The following is a 16,780-nucleotide window of genomic DNA, read 5'->3' on the forward strand; positions in this document are numbered from 1 at the left end:
AAGGCCTTGGGTGTTGAGAAAGAGTGTGTGCTTGATGTAAGTTTTTTAATGTACATGTTAACTTTTTTCTTATATAAAAATGCATGCCTCTTATGTGAAACCTTATTGGCGGGATAGTTTGTGTTCGTTAATGCTTTTATTATCATAAAACTGAAGTATGGTTATTTCTTGCTGATATTTGGAAACTCATGTGTCAACAGCTTGAGAAGGCTCTGTGAGAAATGCGGTAAGAGCATGCAAAAATTAAATTTACAGGAGACTCAAAGTTGGCTGAAGCAAATGCTTTAGTAGCTAGCATTGAAGATAAATCTTTAGAAGTAGAAGCCAAGTTACGTTCTGCTGATGGTTGATGTTGATTTTATCCTTATTTTTTTCTAACAAATCAAACATGTGAATAAGTTTATTCTATCCTGCTTATTGAAAAATGCTTTTTGTTGATGTTGCACCTCAACTAGTGGCTAGGTATATTTCAGACAAAATCTGGAGTCACTTGCGAATATATCATACAAATATATATATATAAGAGGAACTAATTGTATTCTCAATAGAAAGAGGCAGCCTACTTTATCCATAGATTCCAAGTCTCAGCCTTAATATTTTTCACACTTTAAGGAAAAACTATCGAGCCCATGAGTTGAAGAATAACAAGCACAAGCATCAGGACTCTATCATAGTACCCGTGAAAGAAACAAATTGAATAAAAAATGCATGCAAACTTTATTTTGTTTCTTCATTCAACAACAACTTGAAGGTGCTTCTGCTTTTTTCGATGGGCACCATATAGGAGTATGATTGGACCAAAAAAATGCTTACCACTAATTTTCGTGTAGCATACTAGCTCTTGCAATGTAATCACGATTCTTGATTCGATGCCAAACATATTTAAAGTTAGTTACAAACAAACAACTATTATAACATGAATAACTTTCCAATAGTAGTTAATTTAGCAAGGGCAGAAACATGATCACCCATATCCTGATATCCATACATTCATTCCATAATTTGGATTAAGAATAGCAAGAACCAAAAATAAAAATGACTATCCATGTTGATCCACCTAATAATTAGGTTTAAGATTTTTTGAAAAAAAAAACAAAGAATAAAAAAAATCAAATGCTAACTAAATAACAAAAAACAGCCCCTCAAAAAAAGAGAAACATGAAACTTTGTCAATAGGAACTATCCCTGAATCTAACACCATAAAATTACACAAACTTACTACAGGAAGATAGCCAGACAATCTGGCATGAACATCAAAACCTGAAGTAAGAACATAATAAAGAAAAGATGAGACTACCTATGCAGTCAATTGTTGGGAAAGGGGATATATATTGTACATTACAATGCACAAAATAACACCTTTCAAACTTAACATAACTATCAGGAGAAAAATATATACGAAGCAAAAACATCACAATCATTTGTATTATAGATACAGAAGAATAATAATTTTTAACTACGAAAACTTCCATGAATGCTAAAATACACAGGACTTGGTCCTGCAGATATACACTATAAAAGATCAATTGTAAAACAAAATATTTCTCAATAAACAAGGATCCCTACTTACAATAAAAGTGGAAATCACTCAAGAAATTGGTCTAAGTAAGTGATGTTATCTCCTGTAAATCTGCTAAGCTGAATTCCAAATGAAAAATGATACAACCAGAAATCAAGAAAGGGTTTGAAGAAATGAATGATACACCATAAAGAAGAACAGAAAATAGTGTCTTTATTGCTAAATTGTCAGAAAGGATTACAAAGGGAATTATCCTCTCCATAGAGAAAATCCCCTTTCACAACTGAGCACTCTCAGTTACTCTCTATGAAATGTAAATGCATAAAAGTGTGTGATAACAATAAAGTCATTGCATTATATAGTACCCACTCTTGAATTGAGTTTACAACTAATTAACTAACAAATTCAAATTTCTAATAACCCAAAAACTATTCCAACTGAATGCCTTCTAATATATCTCTCCAAGTCCTGTCTGTTGCAGTCAATTTAAGGGATATACATCAGATTTTGCAGTCAATTTCCCACTTGTTGCATACTCTGGTGCCATGTACCTGGCAATTCAGACCATTATTTCTATTAGATATGCTCATAACTAGAACAGTAAACGCAACAAGTATTATCAACATCTCAATGACTCAGCTTCATATTTTGAAAAAGGCTTAACAACAGGGCATAATATATTACAAATCTATACATTATGTTCATAAAATATACAACCTGAGAGGAATGAAATGAACAAAGATTAAAAAGTATTGATTAGAACTTGAACAAGCCATCAGATTATGATAATACAACCCTACCTTGCCCAACTTAAGTATTAAACTAATAACTATTAGTCGTATAGAAAGAAAAATATCCTTTATAAGTTATTTATGATTTGCATCTTAATTGTGGTTGCCAAATTTCTAAAGAACTTTGTATACTTATTCCGAAGCAAAATATATATATTTTAAAAGAATGTCTCAAAGCATGAAAGAAACATGTAACACCATCTACCATGATAATGTCGTCTTTATGTGGATAGCTATACATTTGAGAATAATTAGAAAGAAAAAACTTACAGTCTTCATGTAGATAAGCAATTCCACGAGCTGCACCAGCAACAACCTTAACTCTGGTAGGTCAATCCAGAACTGGTCTGTTTTGACATGTAAAAATTCAAATTTACATGTCAAGTTATAGATCAAATTTTAGGTGAAGAAATATATCGTTCTTAATCCTAAATCATGGATTTATAATAGCACAATTGCTGGAACTTACAAAACAACCCCCTTGGATTGTAGGATCCAAATTCAACATCAATAGTAATTTATAACATCATGATTATGAATCTTTTTCCTTAACTCTGCCCTGAATTCACGTTCCCCTTGCTCACCACCAATTTTAAGCTGCTTCACAGCCACTTCTCTCCAATCTACGAGCAAACCTTTGTAGACACAACAAAATCCACCTTCTCCCAAGCAGACGCAACAGTTGAAGAAATAATGTGTGAAGGTGTTGGGTGATCTTTTATCTAAACATCTTGAGTCTGTTGTTAAATGGCTGTCCATTCTGAACGCTTCTTCAGATTCCTGCAAAACTTACAATAAATATATAGGAATAAATATTTATTCAACCACAACTTAGCCAAAAATTGTTATTTGGTTGTGAACAAGAAAAGTAACACACCTGCAATGTTATTAGGTGTTGGGTGATCTTTCATCCAAACATCATGACTCTGCATTGCTTTGAGCGTGCATTTAGTAACCACCATATCTTCTTACAAGGTTAGCAGCCCCGAGAAGCTTGAACAGTGAACTATTTCCATGACATACCAACTTTTTCATTTTGAGACACCATGGATGAGAGCACAGTTGATTTTCGATTGAGGACATTGAAGTTGATGCCGTAAAACTTCAAACAGTTTCTGCAACCGCATGACCAATTATCTGGTAAACAAGTGTACATGTCACAACCAAAGAGGAAATAATAAAATTATAAAAACAACATCTAACTGTGTTTGTGTAAAGACTATGGAGGTGATACTCCATTAAAAGCAGTTTTTTGTTAGTATATACTTTTTTCCAGCAATTTCTAGTTACCAATTTGCAATTCTGAAAAATAGAATCATAACCTTCTTTCAACAATATTTTATGGAGCTCCAACTTTCAGACTCCAGTAACCATAATTTTAACTTCACAAAAGATGTGTGAACAACAATCTAAAACAAATTAAAAAAAAAACAAACCACTCCCCATCAAACCCGACTAGCGAGTGTGGGGTGAAGGCAATCCTTGCACATAGCCTTACCCTTGCATAATTGCAAAGAGGCTGTTTCCTGAATTCGAACTCATGACCTTTTAGTCATGAAGGAACAACTTTACCACTGTTCCGGTTGGCCTCCTTAATCTAAAAAAAATTAATGATGAAATTATATATAAAGCCAGAGAATCCATTCCAAGTTCATACCACTTCAAATTTCTGCTTTAACTCTTAATTCTGGCCGGCAAAGTTCCCTTGAAGAACATTGATTCAACTTGTGCTCATGACAAGATGCACCTCTATCCTTATAGCAGGCTGAGCAGATTGTGAATGAACATATCTTACATTGCCAACTCATTTGGAACTCATTGTCTTTACAACAAATACTACATGTTTTTCTGACTGTCAGCACAGTAGTATTCTTAAGATGATGAAAGATCATAATTGAGGAATGCTTAGATTGGCAGAGTGTATCAAACTGAAAATGATTCCTCTGGCAGAAGCTCAAGAATTTATCCCTAGTGTCAAGTAATCCATTATCAAGAATGATATCATTCTCCTTAGTACGGAGAGGGATATCATTCACAAGAACCTGGGAACATGATTAAAATATGTTATTTTGCCAGAAATTACTATTAGGAGAGAGAGAAACTCATGAAAATAGCCTAAAACTTTGGCAGCTCACCTGACAGAGTGTATGCTTCTCCCCACTACTAGAAATGTGTGTATCAGCAGAATGGCATCTAAAATAGTAAAGTATATAATAATCAGTACTTTTACTTCTTATCCAAGGGATAAATGCTACTTAATTAATATAGAAGGAAGCAGCACATTCTAGAAGAAGAGGGAAAAATACACAAGAGACCAAGAGGTGCATAATGAATTCAACTAGATATAGTCTAAGTATGTGCATATTAAGTCATCATCACCTTTCACACTCCTGGAATATCTTGCACTCCCTGCAGAACCAACGCTTTCCGGACACTATCACTTCATTGCAATTGATGCATGCATACTGCAACTGGACGATAATGAAATCTTCCTTGTGAGGTGATATTTTTTTGCCCAACTGTTAGAGAGGCAGTAGTAGAAGAAAGATCAGATTAAAATTCCATTATTTGTTAAATCAATAAATACAGAACACTGCAACAAAGGAAAAGACAAGGAAGACCAACGGTCTATTGGTAAATGGTAAATAGAATTTCACTGCATGACTCACTGAGTCACTAATAAAACTAGCACCATAGAGGAAAAGTAAATAGATTCAAATCATGAGTAAATAAAATTTTGTTATATTGAATTTTGTGGGAAGCTATAAATGTTTATGGTTATATAAACAAAGGCTGGGAGGTTTTTGTCCAAAGCAATTCAATAAAATCCATCATATAAATAAATATAAATAAACCCATTATTTTTGCAATTTCAAAACATCATAAAGCACCTAATTCCTCTAGGCATTGATCAATGAAAACCTAACCTAAAATAACAAATGAATGTAGGTGAAAAATAAAATAGACATACCTCTTGCATCACTTGAACGTCTCTGGAGCCTTTTGGAGGATTTGTAAGTTCGGAAGTTCTTTTCTTCACTCATTTCTTTACCTTTCTTACATCATTTTTTCCTCCGGTTTCTTCAATTTTTTGACTATATTGATAGCAGCTCCAGACCAGTACTCTTCATAAAAGTATGGCAAACGAGCAGCTGTTACCTTGGACTTGGAGTCACATTTCCCACTTGTATCAAAGAATTCATCATACATATTAGTCAAACCAACTGCGATATTTTCTTCTGAAGCCTTTCTCAGCATTGAATGATACCTACACACACAGTAAATACCCAATGTTTATACATGTCATGTCGGTGCGAATTTATAAAAATATATAAACAAATTCTTTCGATTTATGATTCTTCACTTTTAACTCTATCTGATTTCAAATTTGTCATTTGGATGTATTGTAATTAAATAATATATCATTTAACTGATTTTAAATTTTTATTTACCTTCATCGTGATTATAAAAATATATCATTTAGAGTTTGTTTGGATGAATTTTTTTTCCAAAAGCTAATTTTTTTTAAAAAAATAAAAAACATTTCTCAAATAAAATTTTTATATGTATAAGAATATAATTGATACTATTATTAATTTTAATTTAAATAAATAATTTATACTTTTCAGTATATAATTTTAATTTATAATATGATAATAATATAAGATAAAAATTGAGAAAAAAATTATGTGTATATAAGACCACAAAAAATTTAAGTGATATATTTTTATAATTACGATAAGTATAAGTGAAATTTAAAATAATATACAATTAAATAATAAATTATTTAAGCATAACAAGTCTAAGTGGCAAATTTAAAATTGAGTATTCAATCATCAAACAATGTATGGGATCTGGCTTATGCGTACACAAGCACATGAATACTGTACACGTGCAAACATACATAAGGAGATAGAAAGACAAACCAGTGTCGTAGATGATCATTCTTTGGAGTCTTTTGAGTTATAGGGTGGAAATATAGTATATAATCATCCCCCTTCGTAGGTGGACAAGACCATATGTAGCAAGTTGCAAAACCTCGTTTCTTGCAATATTCAAGGTATCCAATCTGATGATAGAAATGGAAAGACAAAAGTAACATTAATTAAAGTATTAAGAGTTTATTCTGATTTAGAATGAAACAACAAAGGAAGAAAGTAATTAATAAAATAAAGATATAGGATATTCATACTACCATTTATTATGGTCCACTGTAAATATATACGACAGAGAGTACATAGTTATAATATTAAAAAAAAAAATATTCAGAGAAAAAATACTAATCTAATATGATTAGAGATGTAGTGAATTGATAGTGAAAAACAGTGATAGTATGAATATCTTTCCACCAAAATAATTTATAAACAACTCACCAGTATCTCATGGTAAATAAAGGTGCGAAGAGCTTCACCAGTCGCAGCCATTCTTTGGGGCCTCAAATACTTCACAGAATCAAGATATGAAATATATACACAACGCTGATTTTGATGTCTACAGTCTAAGCCAAACTCCTGGACATACATGCTAAAAAGGCAAACATCTACTCCTTCAATCTTTTGAAACAAAAAAATAGCCTGAAATAGAAGGTAATGCAGTCATTTCCTTTGCGGAGATGTTTAGTTCTATAGAAATAATTACAAGTAAATTCATTTACAGATTAATCTCAGAACTTACTTTTGTTACATAATTGAACTCAGTAGTGTCGTTCCCCGTAGAAAATATGTCCAGAAACTGCTTCTCCACTTTCAATTGTTTGTTAGAGGATGACAACACTCTAACACACAAATTTTCTGCTACTAAAACCTGCCAATTTGAAGTTATGCATTGAAAATCAGGAAATTTGTTTTTCTTTTCCCCTAAAAAACTAAATGTAGTTGTATTAACAGAAACATGTTTCTTGGTATTATATTTTGTTTTCACACTTACCCTGCTTAAAAAAGACTAGAATAAAAGATAAAAAAGTTTAAGTAATTTTCAAGGCTAAAACATAGACATAATTACCTCATCAAGATTTTTCCCTTCAATTTTTGCCATGTCAGCTCTCTCTTGCTCAAGGCGCTTTAAAAGTCTTTGTTCTATATGTTCACTAAGCATGGTCCTTGGCAAGTCCTTAGCACCAAAAATATTAGTCTTTCTCAAAGGTTAACGCATTCCATTCTCAGTCTCATTTAAGCAACATATGGGGCACATATACTCAAAATTTTCTTCCATATCTTCACTAGTGTTATAGAGCGCACATATTTGATGTTGCAATCTTTTGCATTTATCACATTGAACCCACTACAAGAAACAACAATCATAGAGAAAGAGTTTAGAATCCTTTATAAACAAACAGTAGAATTATATTATAGTACAGGGAGACCTTAACTTACTGGTTCGTTCATTATTTCAGCATTTGTCTTTCTATCAAAAGATGTCTTGGAAATAGATGTCCCCTTGAATGCGATTGGCTTACGTCCAGATTTTTTATAGCAAGTGGCGCAAAAGCAATTGTCTATATCGAATTCTTCTGCAATTTTACAGTAGTAGTTGTTTGCATTTCTCTTGATGCGGACACCACAAGTTAGGCAATAGATTGGTAGTGGTGCAAATGACAGTTCATCCATTCCACATAATTGACATATGTTGTCAGAAATTTCTTCCTGGTCCGTGGTTGGAGTCTGGAATATGATATTAAATTTAAAAGCAAGCTAATAAAATACGAGGAATGGTTATATTTACAAATTTTTTGTTTACAAATCAAACTATGTATTTTGGGAAATACACACTCTGAAATACATAGTTTAATTTGTAAGAGTTTATAAATAAAAAGTTTGTAAATATAACTCTCCTCTAAAATATATAAATATCATTTCTATTTAGAAGGTATGCTTATTAGAACTATCATCTCATTGATATGACTCTCACTTAAGAGAAAGAGAAGAAATTACTAACAAAAATGAAGTTTTAACTTACATGTACATGGATGGAAGACTGAAATCCAATGCATCATAACATGCGAGAGTCATATTTGTTAGTTAAAACTTCGCATGTTATGATGCATTGGATTTCAGTCTTCCATCCATGTACATGTAAGTTAAAACTTCATTTTTGTTAGTAATTTCTTCTCTTTCTCTTAAGTGAGAGTCATATCAATGAGATGATAGTTCTAATAAGCATATCTTCTAAATAGAAATGATATTTATATATTTTAGAGGAGAGTTATATTTACAAACTTTTTATTTATAAACTCTTACAAATTAAACTATGTATTTCAGAGTGTGTATTTCCCAAAATACATAGTTTGATTTGTAAACAAAAAATTTGTAAATATAACCATTCCTCGTATTTTATTAGCTTGCTTTTAAATTTAATATCATATTCCAAACTCCAACCACGGACCAGGAAGAAATTTCTGACAACATATGTCAATTATGTGGAATGGATGAACTGCCATTTGCACCACTACCAATCTATTGCCTGACTTGTGGTGTCCGCATCAAGAGAAATGCAAACAACTACTACTGTAAAATTGCAGAAGAATTCGATATAGACAATTGCTTTTGCGCCACTTGCTATAAAAAATCTGGACGTAAGCCAATCGCATTCAAGGGGACATCTATTTCCAAGACATCTTTTGATAGAAAGACAAATGATGAAATAATGAACGAACCAGTAAGTTAAGGTCTCCCTGTACTATAATATAATTCTACTGTTTGTTTATAAAGGATTCTAAACTCTTTCTCTATGATTGTTGTTTCTTGTAGTGGGTTCAATGTGATAAATGCAAAAGAGTGCAACATCAAATATGTGCGCTCTATAACACTAGTGAAGATATGGAAGGAAATTTTGAGTATATGTGCCCCATATGTTGCTTAAATGAAACTGAGAATGGAATGCGTGAACCTTTGAGAAAGACTAATATTTTTGGTGCTAAGGACTTGCCAAGGACCATGCTTAGTGAACATATAGAACAAAGACTTTTAAAGCGCCTTGAGCAAGAGAGAGCTGACATGGCAAAAATTGAAGGGAAAAATCTTGATGAGGTAATTATGTCTATGTTTTAGACTTGAAAATTACTTAAACTTTTTTATCTTTTCATTTCATCTTTTATTCTAGTCTTTTTTAAGCAGGGTAAGTGTGAAAACAAAATATAATACCAAGAAACATGTTTCTGTTAATACAACTACATTTAGTTTTTTAGGGGAAAAGAAAAACAAATTTCCTGATTTTCAATGCATAACTTCAAATTGGCAGGTTTTAGTAGCAGAAAATTTGTGTGTTAGAGTGTTGTCATCCTCTAACAAACAATTGAAAGTGGAGAAGCAGTTTCTGGACATATTTTCTACGGGGAACGACACTACTGAGTTCAATTATGTAACAAAAATTCTGTCAAAAAATGTCGACGGATAATCAATGGTATTTCGTCGAAAATTGTTGTGATGGTCTTCTACGGAAAACGGATTCCGTCGAAAATTTTCGACGGAAAATCAATGAATTTCCGTTGAAAACTGATATAGAGATTTTTAATGGAAAACAAATTCCGTTGAAAATTTTCAACGGAAAATCAATAGAATTCCGTCGAAAATTGTTAGTAATGGTTTTCGACGGAAAATAGATTCCGTCAAAAGTTTTTGATGAAAAATCAATGAATTCCGTCGAAAGTTGTTGTAATGGTTTTCGACGGAAAATGGGTTCCGTCGAAAGTTTTTGACGGAAAATCAATGAATTTCCGTCGAAAAATTTTTGAATTTTTTTTTAAAAAAAATTTAGAATTAATTTTTTTTAATTTTAGAATTTTTTTTTAATTTATCTCTACAAAATTAATTCCAATTTTACGTATCACACATGATAAAAATATATAATCAAAATAAACAACATATCAATATCAAATCTCCTTAATCAATACATTATTTGAGTCATGGATCATAGTCTACACTCCAGAGAAGTGTAAATCATTCCATATGTTTCAAATTTCGCAATACCAATTCTTTAATATTTTTGTGATACTGTGAACAAGATACTGCTAGTTAAGTTCTAAACATGGATAAATTAACATGAATTTTTTAGTGTACCAATAGGGTGTTTTTAATAAAAGGAAAACAAAAATATTGAAAACAAAAATATAATAGAAGCTTTGGAGGGTAGACTATTTGGTACCTCATTTCCAAAGTAAATATCTGGTCCATAGAAAAATTTTATGCCAGGATAAGAGCATGTAAGCTTCCTTCCACATGGTATCCATGAAATGGTAGAGCCCTCTTCTCTTCTTTGAGCCTTTCATTTAACACTTTCTATTTCTTAAATGTGCTCTTCTCTAGGCTAATCAATATCAGGATGAATCATACCTGTCAAAATTTAAGACATGCCCGATTAGAGAAATAAAGGGTTTCTATACTTCCACATCTGGAAGTATTAGTATGCACTTGACCGAAGCATGCAGGAGAACATTGTGCCTTCATATGGAAAGACTTTTCTTCGAAGTAATTATAAGCATTTAATTTCCAACTCTAGGCACATAATTTATCCAAGTCACGACAATACAATCAATAGTCAGCAAGGTTGACAATAACCAAAAAGGCTCACAAAAGCAATCAAACTCTACCAAGTATAATAAAGTAAACTACTTTTCACCCAAAAGTAATATTTCCCTTCCAGACTAACATGCCATCCACTATATACATGGTCATCTAAGTTTAGTACATAAAAGGAAACATGTGGGGGAGAAAATCATACGTGCAGTAAAGTCATACATGGTCATCATTACTAAACAAGATCTGCCTGATGAAAAGCTTGGTAATGAGACCACCCTTGCATCTCTGTGGTTGTGAAATGTGTTGGGCAGCCATTTCACCTTCACCGGATGAAAGCTCAACTTCCTTGTTCATTTGATAAAAGTATTAGGCTCTTCCTATTGCAAGAAACCAGAGAGGAGAGCGAAAGCCTTTATCTGGAACATACCTTGTCGAAATATTAAGTAGATCCTAAAGTTAATACTAGAACGCTGATATGCAATAGGAAATACTCAGATTGGCCAATTGTTTATTCCCACATGCCAACAGAAGGCAAGGACTAATTTAACTTTTCCAAAAAGGACAAATATAAATTTAACTAATCAACTCACAATTTTAATGCAGCAAGTTATTTAGCCAAAGCCATATTTCTATCTTGTAATAAAAAACACTCCAAATAAATAAATAAATATATATATGCCCTTTATATATATAAGGCTACGTAATATATATATATAAGCCTATATATATATAAGACTACGTAGCTATAAGGCTACGTAATATATATATAAGCCTTTTATATATATAAGGCTACGAAGCTATATATGCCTTTTATTTATATATATATATATATATATATATATATATATATATGTATGTATAATATAAGGCCTAAACTGGAAACACATTGAAAATGATACATCGCATGCTGGAATGGTACATATTCCCACCATAATAGCATCGCCTGCTCCTCTGTTTCTCTTGGAAAGATACAAATATAATTCAAGTAAATAACAATAATGGATGCCATATGAACGTGTGTCCTTTGCAGTCAACAACTTCAAGGATGGATGCCATATTTCCACAGCGATAACAATAATTAGGTGCACTAAACATGGTAACCACTTTGGAGTGGATTGTTTTAAGATCAAAACGTACACTATGGAGTGAAGAACAATAATCTGTCAAAAATTAAAGCATAATAATAACTCCAATCAGAAGCAACAGTAAAATCTCCAAAATTCCGTTTCAGTGACAAATTCAAAGTATCTGAATAATGGATCACAAATATATATAGGTCTGATTTCTCCACATTTTTGGATCATAATAATTGGGGAATTTCAAATCCCACACTTGCCATTTTACTAGGTTCATGATTGAGATCCTACATACAATTTCCTCTTTCCCTTGACTTTGTCAGAATCAACATTTCTAAGATTAAAAATATCTTTAAGACTTCAAAATTAAAAATAAAATTAGAAAAAGAAAAGACAAGAGAAAGTGTAGCCAGCCAACACACTTACAGAGGGAAACACAGCCTTCGGGGAACCTTCACCTGCGTAACCAGCTTTGCATGTGTGTGAACCCAAATCAGATGGTATTGTTGATACTTCATCTGTGAATTCAACCAATAGAACTACAAGAGAAAAAAAAGCTTGAGAAGGAGAAGAGATGGGAGAATGTGTAGAAAATTGAAATGCAAAAGAGATGGGAAAGAGGAGAGATGAACCGATGGCTGTGGATGAATGAGCAGTGTGGTGGTTCTCGAACGGTGAAGAAGGGATGTGGACTGGTGTGGGCTTGTGGTTCAACGGTGATGGAGGAAGGGGAAATGTGGGACGGTGGTGGGTGTGGTTCTCGATGAGGAGGGGTTGATGATTATCGAAGGTGGATGAGATGGTTTGAGAGGGAAGGAGGGATTGGTGATGGTCTTGGTTGGGGTTTTGGTTGACCGAAGAAGATGAAGAATGGAGGTTAGCGGCTGGGTTTGTGTGGGTCGTTGGTTATGGAGGTTAGTGGCTAGACGATGGCGCTGGTCCGGTGAAGTCTGTGGCGGTGGGTGGTGTAGTCTGCTTCTCGGTGGTGGGCTGTGGACCGGCGAAAATGAACATGGAGGAAGACTAAGAAGAAATTGTGATGGGGACTACGAAAATTAAGGTGGGGAATTAGAATGGTAACGGTGGGAAATATCATTTCAGAAATATAATTTTGTTTTTTTGTTTTTTTTAATTTGACGGAATTGAAATTCTGTCGAAAATTCTAAAAATCTATTTTTTTTCATTTATTTTTTACAATTTGTGAAATAGACATACAATGTAATCCGGAATACAATTTGTGAAATACACATACAATATAATTAAATATTTTTATATTTTAAATATTCTTTTAAATATTTTTATATTTCTTATTTGACGGACATTTGTTTTGGAAAGATTTTTGATGGACTTTAATTTTCATTAAATTGCAGATAATTTCAAATATTTCCATAAGTTGCTATAGTCAACTCCAAGAGAAATTCCATTGATTTCGTTTAAATTAATGCAATTTCCATAATTAAATTCACATATCTATGTTTAAAAACTTAGCCAACATAATTTAGGCCATGATTCTTGTTAACCCATAATTTCCAATATCACGGTCATACGTTCCATTTTTTTTTTTCATCAGTATTATCTCACTCCATATAAATTGTATTTATCATTAAATTCAAGATTGATATTGAATTAATTGACCCAAATAATAATTAACAAAAAATATTTCTTCTTTGTAATACCAAAAAAATATTTAAGTTCATATATTGTTCATTGGTGGAAAAACACCAAAATAAAGTGGCATATTCAAACGCCAAAATATGAAGAAATTGGCGTGCGAAAATGCTAATGGTTACGCAGAGATTTTTAAAAATTGACGAACGCTCGTATAAATTTTGATGTAGAACAATAATATAACTAAACAATAATAAGTAAATAAATAATAAAATAACATTGCAATAAATAAATATTAAAATTACACATATATATATATATGTAAGTATATACTTATACAGTATAATAATTATATAAGTATATACTAAGATGGACTATATATAGATGTGGCGTCTCATTAAGCTAAGATTAGGTCAAATCAGCGCCCTCATCAAATCTCAATCTTATTGGGTAATTTCTTTAATTTTATCCAATCAATCCAACTAATTAATTAAATCAATTTCAGCCAATTAATTTAATTAATTAGTTTCCTTAATTTTATCCAATCAATCCAATTGATTTGTTTACCCAATTTCACCCTATTAATTTAATTAATTGGTTTCCTTAATTTTGGTCAATCAATACAAATGATTTGTTTCTATCAATCTAATTGATTGGTTTCCTTTATTTTCTCCATCTTCAATAAATCAAATTTAATGACTATATTTAAATTCAAATTTCAAATTCATAATTAGAATTCAAATTAATTTAATTAATTTAACATTTAAATTAATTAGTTTACATCATGGTTCAAGTTTAACTTGACTCATGATATCACCTACTCTCTCTTGGCTCAATATGTGGGTTTTTCCAACTTAGACCCATTATGTCTTATTGTGCCCAAACCACATATGCTAGAATTCAAGACAATTTAAGAGGTTTGTGAGCGACCCATCAGGCCCAACATAACCACTAACATAAATGGGCTTGGGCCCATTAGACATAATCCATTAAATGATTTATTTTTCTTTTATTTTTTTCAAAAGTTTTCGACGAAATTCCTTTTCCGCCGAAAATCTTCGACGGAATCGAAATTCCGTCCAAAGTCCACAAATTATAATTTCTTTTTCTTTTATTTTTTCAAAAGTTTTCGACGAAATTCCTTTTTCGTCAAAGATTTTAGACGGAATCGGAATTTCGTCGAAAAGTCCACAAATTATGATTTCTTTTTCTTTTATTTTTTTCAAAAGTTTTCGACGGAATTCCTTTTCCGTCGAAAAGTCCACAAAATATGATTTCTTTTTCTTTTATTTTTTTCAAAAGTTTTCGACGGAATTCTTTTTCCGTCGAACATCTTCGACGGAATTACTTTTTCGTTCAAAATCTTCGACGGAATCGAAATTCCGTCGAAAAATCCACAAATTATAATTTATTTATTTTTTATTTTTTTTCAAAAGTTTTAGACGGAATTCATTTTCCGTCGAACATCTTCGACGGAATCGAAATTCTGTCGAAAAGTCCACAAAATATAATTTATTTTTCTTTTATTTTTTTAAAAAGTTTTCGACGGAATTCCTTTTCCGTCGAACATCTTCGACGGAATTACTTTTCCGTTCAAAATCTTCGACGAAATCGAAATTCCGTCGAAAAATCCACAAATTATAATTTATTTTTCTTTTATTTTTTTCAAAAGTTTTCGACGGAATTCATTTTCCGTCGAACATCTTCGACGGAATCGAAATTCCGTCCAAAAGTCCAAAAAATATAATTTCTTTTTCTTTCTTTTTTTCAAAAGTTTTCGACGGAATTCCTTTTCCGTCAAAAAGTCCACAAATTATAATTTTTTTTTCTTTTATTTTTTTTAAAGTTTTCGACGGAATTCCTTTTCCGTCGAAAAGTCCACAAATTATAATTTCTTTTTCTTTTATTTTTTTCAAAAGTTTTCGACGGAATTCCTTTTCCGTCGAAGATTTTCGACGGAATCGAAATTCCGTCGAAAAGTCCACAAATTATGATTTCTTTTTCTATTATTTTTTTTTTCAAAAGTTTTCGACGGAATTCCTTTTCCGTCGAAGACCTTCGACGAAAAAGAAATTTCGTCGAAAAGTCCACAAAATATGATTTCTTTTTCTTTTATTTTTTTTCAAAAGTTTTCGACGGAATTCCTTTTCCGTCGAAAATCTTCGACGGAATTCCTTTTTTCGTCGAAAATTTTAGACTGAAAATGAATTTCGTCAAAATTTTAGACGGAAAATAGATTCCGTCGAAAATTCTGTCAATAATTTCAACGGATTTTTTTTCCGTCGAAAAATTCCGTCGATAATAAAGACTTTTGTAGTGGTGTTACACCTTCTCTCCCATTCATACCCTTCTCTACAAAATTAAAAAAAAAATCACGCCAAAACTTCAGAGCTCAACGTCAACAATTCTTCATGGTCTCTCTCTCTCTGGGTTTGTGTACAATTATCCCATCCTAATCTGTAATTAATTTTCTTATGGTTTGTAGGCAAGTGAAACTGGGGTCAAAATGAAAAGGTATAATTAACACACATCTCTTAAGTGTTTATGGGAACTTTTCTTATTCAAATTCAAAGGAAAAAAAATAGAATATGAACGCTTTTTATTTTGCAGGAGTTCGTTTTGAATTCACGAGGCATGAAGCTTTTGGCAAGCCGATGGCTACCGGTGAATGAAACTCCAAAAGCGTTAGTCTTTATGTGCCATGGCCGATGGCTACCTCTTGAGGACGCCCAGTTTAGACGTGATTGGTGACGCCCAAATTGGACGTGATATTGTGCAATAAATATGTTATTATTTTCAAAACTGTCATAAATTCGTAATTTTTTATTTAAAAAACAATATATCAATTTTTTTGCCCTATCTATTATCTTATGCAATAGAGATAAGATAACGGGGTCCATTAAGTTTGAAAAAAAATAATAATAGACCCCACTACTTATAAATTAATCATCATCTTATGCAATATAAGATAAATAGATCCCTTATAAAAAGTATGAGAGTTGATCAATACATATGCTAATTCTCACACTGCTGTGAAATTTCTATGCAGTTTCTGAAAACTAAAAGGATTAGGAGGGTCATGGTAGATAGAGAGAGCATTACGGAGCACGAGAATGATTTTTGACTTCTTTGGCTTGCTTATTTTCTCCATAATGCTGTTAATCTTCATCTTTCGCATTTTGGGTTGTCTTGGTAATCAACCTCGATGACAGGGTTGTTTTTTAAGGGTGCGAGAATATAGCAATACGACCCATAAAAGAGAAGCTGCTCAAA

The 16,780-nt window shown here is 32.0% G+C and overlaps 1 pseudogene; it reads right to left on the minus strand.

Moving 5' to 3' along the window:
- Window positions 1-1,827: 1,827 nt before the first annotated feature.
- Window positions 1,828-8,090, minus strand: LOC133299214 (histone acetyltransferase HAC12-like; annotated as a pseudogene).
- Between the last annotated feature and the right edge of the window lie 8,690 nt (window positions 8,091-16,780).

Source organism: Gastrolobium bilobum, unplaced genomic scaffold, assembly GCF_033153095.1.
Source record: "Gastrolobium bilobum isolate Gb01-03AN ecotype WA unplaced genomic scaffold, APGP_CSIRO_Gbil_v1 utg500, whole genome shotgun sequence".
Classification (NCBI taxonomy): Eukaryota; Viridiplantae; Streptophyta; class Magnoliopsida; order Fabales; family Fabaceae; genus Gastrolobium; species Gastrolobium bilobum.